Source organism: Falco naumanni, chromosome 4 (genome assembly GCF_017639655.2).
Source record: "Falco naumanni isolate bFalNau1 chromosome 4, bFalNau1.pat, whole genome shotgun sequence".
In the NCBI taxonomy this organism is placed as follows: Eukaryota; Metazoa; Chordata; class Aves; order Falconiformes; family Falconidae; genus Falco; species Falco naumanni.
The window spans coordinates 105,887,755-105,892,776 of NC_054057.1; positions in this window are offsets into that span (position 1 = coordinate 105,887,755).

The following is a 5,022-nucleotide window of genomic DNA, read 5'->3' on the forward strand; positions in this document are numbered from 1 at the left end:
GTCTGATGCTCTTTGGAGGTCCCCTGGGTTCCCCCAGGTTTGGGCATTGAGTAGCCTCAGGCACTGGAGCTGCAAAGCAAATTGCTCAGATGGCACTACCCCGGAGCTAGCAACCATTGCTGCCTGCCTGCTGTGGCTGCATCCAGCCCTGACCACCCCGAGGACATTTATGTTTTGATTCAGGGGTCTGGGACAACCCTTTAATGCCCGGCAGAGGTTTTAATGCTGGACTCCTCCAGCGATGCCCGGAGCTACAGCCAGCTGGCTGCCGGAGGGGACATCCCTGCTCAGCCCAGCTTTCCTTTTCTCAAGGGCTGGCGATGATTTTGCAAGGCTGTGCGGCCACTACCTGGGGCTCTTGTTCTCTTGGCTGGGGTGAATTCGTGTGGTGATGGGGTGGGAAAGCAGGAGGAGGATGCTGAGCCAAGAGAAGAGTTGGGAAGGTGGTGGGGTCTGCCCGCATCCCAGGCCCCATCCCTCCCACACCTCACCTAGGGCAAGGCAGAGGGTCCCAGGCCCCTGGGCGGGGGAAAGCAGACACCACATGTCCCTGAGCGGCAAGGAGCTGCCCTACCAGAGATCTTCAACAGCCAAAAAATGGCCAACAGCCAAAATGTGGTAACTCCAGCTGGGCTGCAGGCTCTGAATTTCCCAGCAGTGGATCCTGATGGAGAAGCAGGAAAGCACGTCCCAGCTTGTGACACAGCCACTGAAAGCTGCTGCCTCCCCTCTCCTCACCCAGAGCAGCTCAGCTGCAACTCTGCCCCACGGAAAGGCTCTCTGTGTGCCACACTGGCACAGCCCGGGCCCTGAACAAGCTCTTGCAACCAGCCTGGTGGGGTTTGCACCAGGTCAGGGCTGTGCTGTGCCTGGGCTTCACTTGCTGTGCCTAGGATGAAATGGATGATTTGAGAAGTCAGCTGTAAAACACTAAAAAAAAAACCCAGAAAAAAAAAGTTTCATGCAAAAAAAGAACCAACGTTAAACAAGTGTCCCTTTGGCATGGAGGCAGAAAGAAGATGCTGCTATGCATAGCACTCCCACTGCATATAAATACTAATAATTCTGAGCCAATGCTGCAACACTCTCCAAACTATCAAGCTGCGACAAGGTCTTTTACCATCTCATACCAACACACTCTTTGTACAGTCCCTCTGCTGCCTTCTCCTTGTCTCACCTCATCCAGGGCCCGCTGTCTCTTCTCTTGCTTCTCCCTCAGCTGCTCTCTCCATTGGCTCTCAACCCCTTAACAGAACCAGTCACAGCTGCACCTTGTCTACATCAGCCAACCCACCGCCCCTGAAGCCAGCCCACAGCTGTATATTATCAGTGATAATTAACCCAGCTTCATTCCTCTGCAGGCCAACACCACCAGAGTAATCTAAAAAGCTCATTCACCCCCTTCTCCTTTGGATCCTGCTTCCCTTCTGTGCTTGATGATTTTTAAACTTTCCCAAATGTTGAGCAGGAGTGAGAGGTGTCACCCATTTCTCACCTGCCCCCCTCACTGCCCCCAGCCCCCTGCCAGCGCAGCCATCCCCAGCTGAAAGCCCCCCATGCCAAAGGATGACTGCACGTGGCTGTGGGGGAGCTGGCCAGGAGCAGCCCAAGGGCTGCAGACCCCCAGCTGGTGCCCATCCCGTTCCCTCCCATCCTACCCCATCCTGTCCTCTCCCATCCCATCCCATCCTATGGTCTTCTGTCCCCTCCCATCCTACCCCATCCCATCCTCCATCTTCTATCCCGTCCCACCCTATCCTATCCCACCACGTCCCCCAGTCACATCCCATCCATCCCCACTCCTGCCTTCTCCCAGCTGCAGGTCTGGTGGCAGCTCCCAGCAGGGCCAGTATGTGCAGTGGGAGGCCACTAGCCCTGCTGCTGGAGCTTGGGGCAAAGGTGGCTGGGAGCATGGCTGGCTGTGGAGTCTCTGGTATATTTTATATGTATATATATAGTGTGTGTATATATATATATATAAAAAAAATATAAGGGTTGAGCACAAATGCTGCCTCTCCTGCAGCACAGCCTAGCAGGGACACGCTATCCAACTGTTTGGTTTTGCAAGGCTTGTCAGGATGTAGCCCGATTTGCAGCTCACCTTCTGTTAATTTTGATTGAGAATTAGAATAGAATAGAACTGACAGTGGGACGGGGGGTGCTGAAGCAGTGCAGGAGGAGGGGAGCTGAACGGTGACCCCGACATGATTCGAACTCACAGGCAAGGGACCAATGGCCGCGTGTGCTGGGTTCCCTTTGGAAAGTGGGTTACAAAGCCCATGCTGGCTCAACGCAGAGCAATTCCCAGGGGCAATTAAAGCACCCACAAACCTGGCTGCTGCCTCCTGACCCCACATCCCTACACCCAGCATACACACCAGGCTTTGTGCAAGCATTGGTCTCCCTCTTGTTAAGGTTTGAGCTAATAAAGTCTCCCCTGCTGCATACCAAAAGCCCCGGGGTCTGGGGGGATGCTTGGGAAACCCACGTTTGGTTGGCGGCTGCTGGTGCCACCTTGGGGCATGTGTGCAGGGGGACAAGGCCACCCCATGCCCGTGTTTGGCCAGCCGGGCAGGGAGCAGCAGGGCACAGCCACCTTCAGCAAGAGGGGGCAGCTGCAGGTGGATGTGGTTGAGCACCCCCACAGCCAGCCCAAGCACCCAGGTTTTTTAGGACTGACATGGGCTCCACAGCAAACGAGCCACAGGGGAAAGAATGGGAGCAGGATGCTTTTCACTATGGGATTCCTGGGTGAAGAAGTGCAAAGGGCAAAATCGCAGAGGAGATAACTCTTCTGCTCCCCCGAGGGCTGAAGCTGAGGAGCTGTGAAGGAGTTACACCTGATTGTAAGCTGAATGTGTGAATTGAAAGAGCCATCTGGCTACAAAAGCACAGGTGCCTGCAGGAAAGGGAGGTGAGCTCAGGTCCTCCCAAGAGCTCTGTGCCCTGTCCAAAGCCCTGCTTGGGCTTGGCAGCCGGCTGGGGGGAGCGGGCAGGAGCAGCAAGGAGTGAAAGGCTATGCAAGGGGTGAGTATATCCCGGATCAGCTTCCCCCAAGTCTGTGCAAGCCTAGGGGTATGGATGGAGAGGAGGGAGCCTGACCTAGTTTGGGGATGATGAGGGTTTGGGATCTGGCTCAGGCTGGAGGGTAGCTGGAGCACAGTGTCCTAAATAACTGGAAGCTCAGCCGTGCTGGTGCCGGCTTTGGTGCCTTGTGCCAGCACGAGCTGCAGTCCGGCTGGTGTCTGCCCAAATTATAGCAGTTTGCAGTGAGTCCCCGCCTGCATCCTCCATCCCAGCTGGTGGCAGCAGGACAGGGGGCCCATCCGTAATCCCCTGCAAGGAGCTCCCTGCTGCTCTTCCCTGGGGAGCAGCAAGTATGGGTATTGCTCCCCCTGCACGCCTCGCCCCGTGCCTCCCAAGGAGTGGGCTTTGCTGTGTGCTGAGGCGGCCGAACCAGGCAGCCAAGGGGGGAGGGGCGTCCTGTGCTGGGGCTAGCCCCTGGGTGGGGGGTGGGAGGTGGGAGGTCTGTGGCTGCAGCATCCCTTTGCAACCCCTCGCTGGGATGGAGATCCAGGGCAATGGCTCTTGTTGGAGGGGGTGGGCTGTTGGGAAAGGTGGCTTCTCCCCATCCCATAAAACCCAGCACCTCCCTGGGGAGCAGTAGCAGGCCAGTCTCTGCTGGGGGTTGGGGGAAATCTCAAACTGTGGGGCTTGGTTGCCCCCCCTTCTACTCTGTATGGAGGCTTTGGGAGAAGGACAGGGCTTAAGATTTCTAATCCCTTGGATGTTGCCCTGCATTAGTAGCTTGTTTCAGCCTAAAAACCCCCGTCTGCCCCATTGTCATCTGTCCCTACAGGCAGGGGTATGAGTGGTCATTCCTGATGATTTAAGACTTAGCTAACGTTATAAATATTATCTAAAGGCAGGTGTCAGTTCCAGGCATAATCCCAGAGCAATGTGTAGCTAGGTGGCCCGTTTGAATAGAAGAAAAGCAGGAGATTCGGACCTGTGAAGTGCTTACTCAGTCGTGCTGCTGGCGTTGAGAGTGAGACCTGCTGTGTGCATCCATCTGGAGCCTGCGGGAGGTGGTGGGTCCCGCAGGGAGCAAAAGTTCAGCCTGGATTTTTTCAGGAGGACAGCATGGGTTTGCTTTTGGGGAGCAGAAGAAAGGTCTTTTGGGGGCTGAACACACCCCAAAATAAGAGAAAGGCATGTGGTCAGTCGCCACTGCAGGCTCTAAAATTCCTGGGAAGGAGACCCTTCCCTTAGCTGCAGATACCAGGGAGCTTATGGGGCTTTTAAAGCCCTGGTGTGGGCAGCAGGGATGGGCTGAGTGGTCCTCCCCATACTGGGAGAGAAACTCTGATAAATGTGAGCGCTGGGAGATGAGCAAGGGTTGAGGGGTGCGGTGCGAGAGAAGTGGCCCAAAATAAATGGGTGTAAAGCACCAGGGGTACCAGAGTTATGAACCTAGTGGTGTTAATAATGTTCCTATTATTATTGCTGGCTAGGAAACAGCATAGGCTTAATGGCTGGAAGCAGCAGCAGCAAGAGCAGGCACTAGGAATGGTTTCCAGGGCATTTATTTCCCCACAGGAGTGTGTTTCAGCAAGGGGCAGCTGGGGCTGGTGCAGCACAGGGCAGAGGCAGCGCACAGCCCGGCAGCCGTGACGGCATCCTGCAGCAAAGGCCCGCCGGTGGGAGAAGCTGACCCCAGCCTGAGGGTTGGGTTTCAGTTTGGTTCCCTAAAGAAACGCAGGTCAGGAGCTTGTGATGCTGGTTTCCATTCTGGGCTGAACCCAGGGGATATAGCTAACCAACTCCAGCGTGCAGTGAGGGGCTTGGCAGGAAGCCAAGGACCCCAAAAGCTTCATGAACATTTGTAGTTCTGCTAATTAGCAGTTTCTGCTTGGTGGGGCTGCCCCACTGACAGGGGCGGAGGAGGGAGTGAGGTGCCACAGCCTGCCCAGCCTGGCACCCGGTCCTGGCCGAGGTGGTTAGAGACCCTCTTGATGCCTC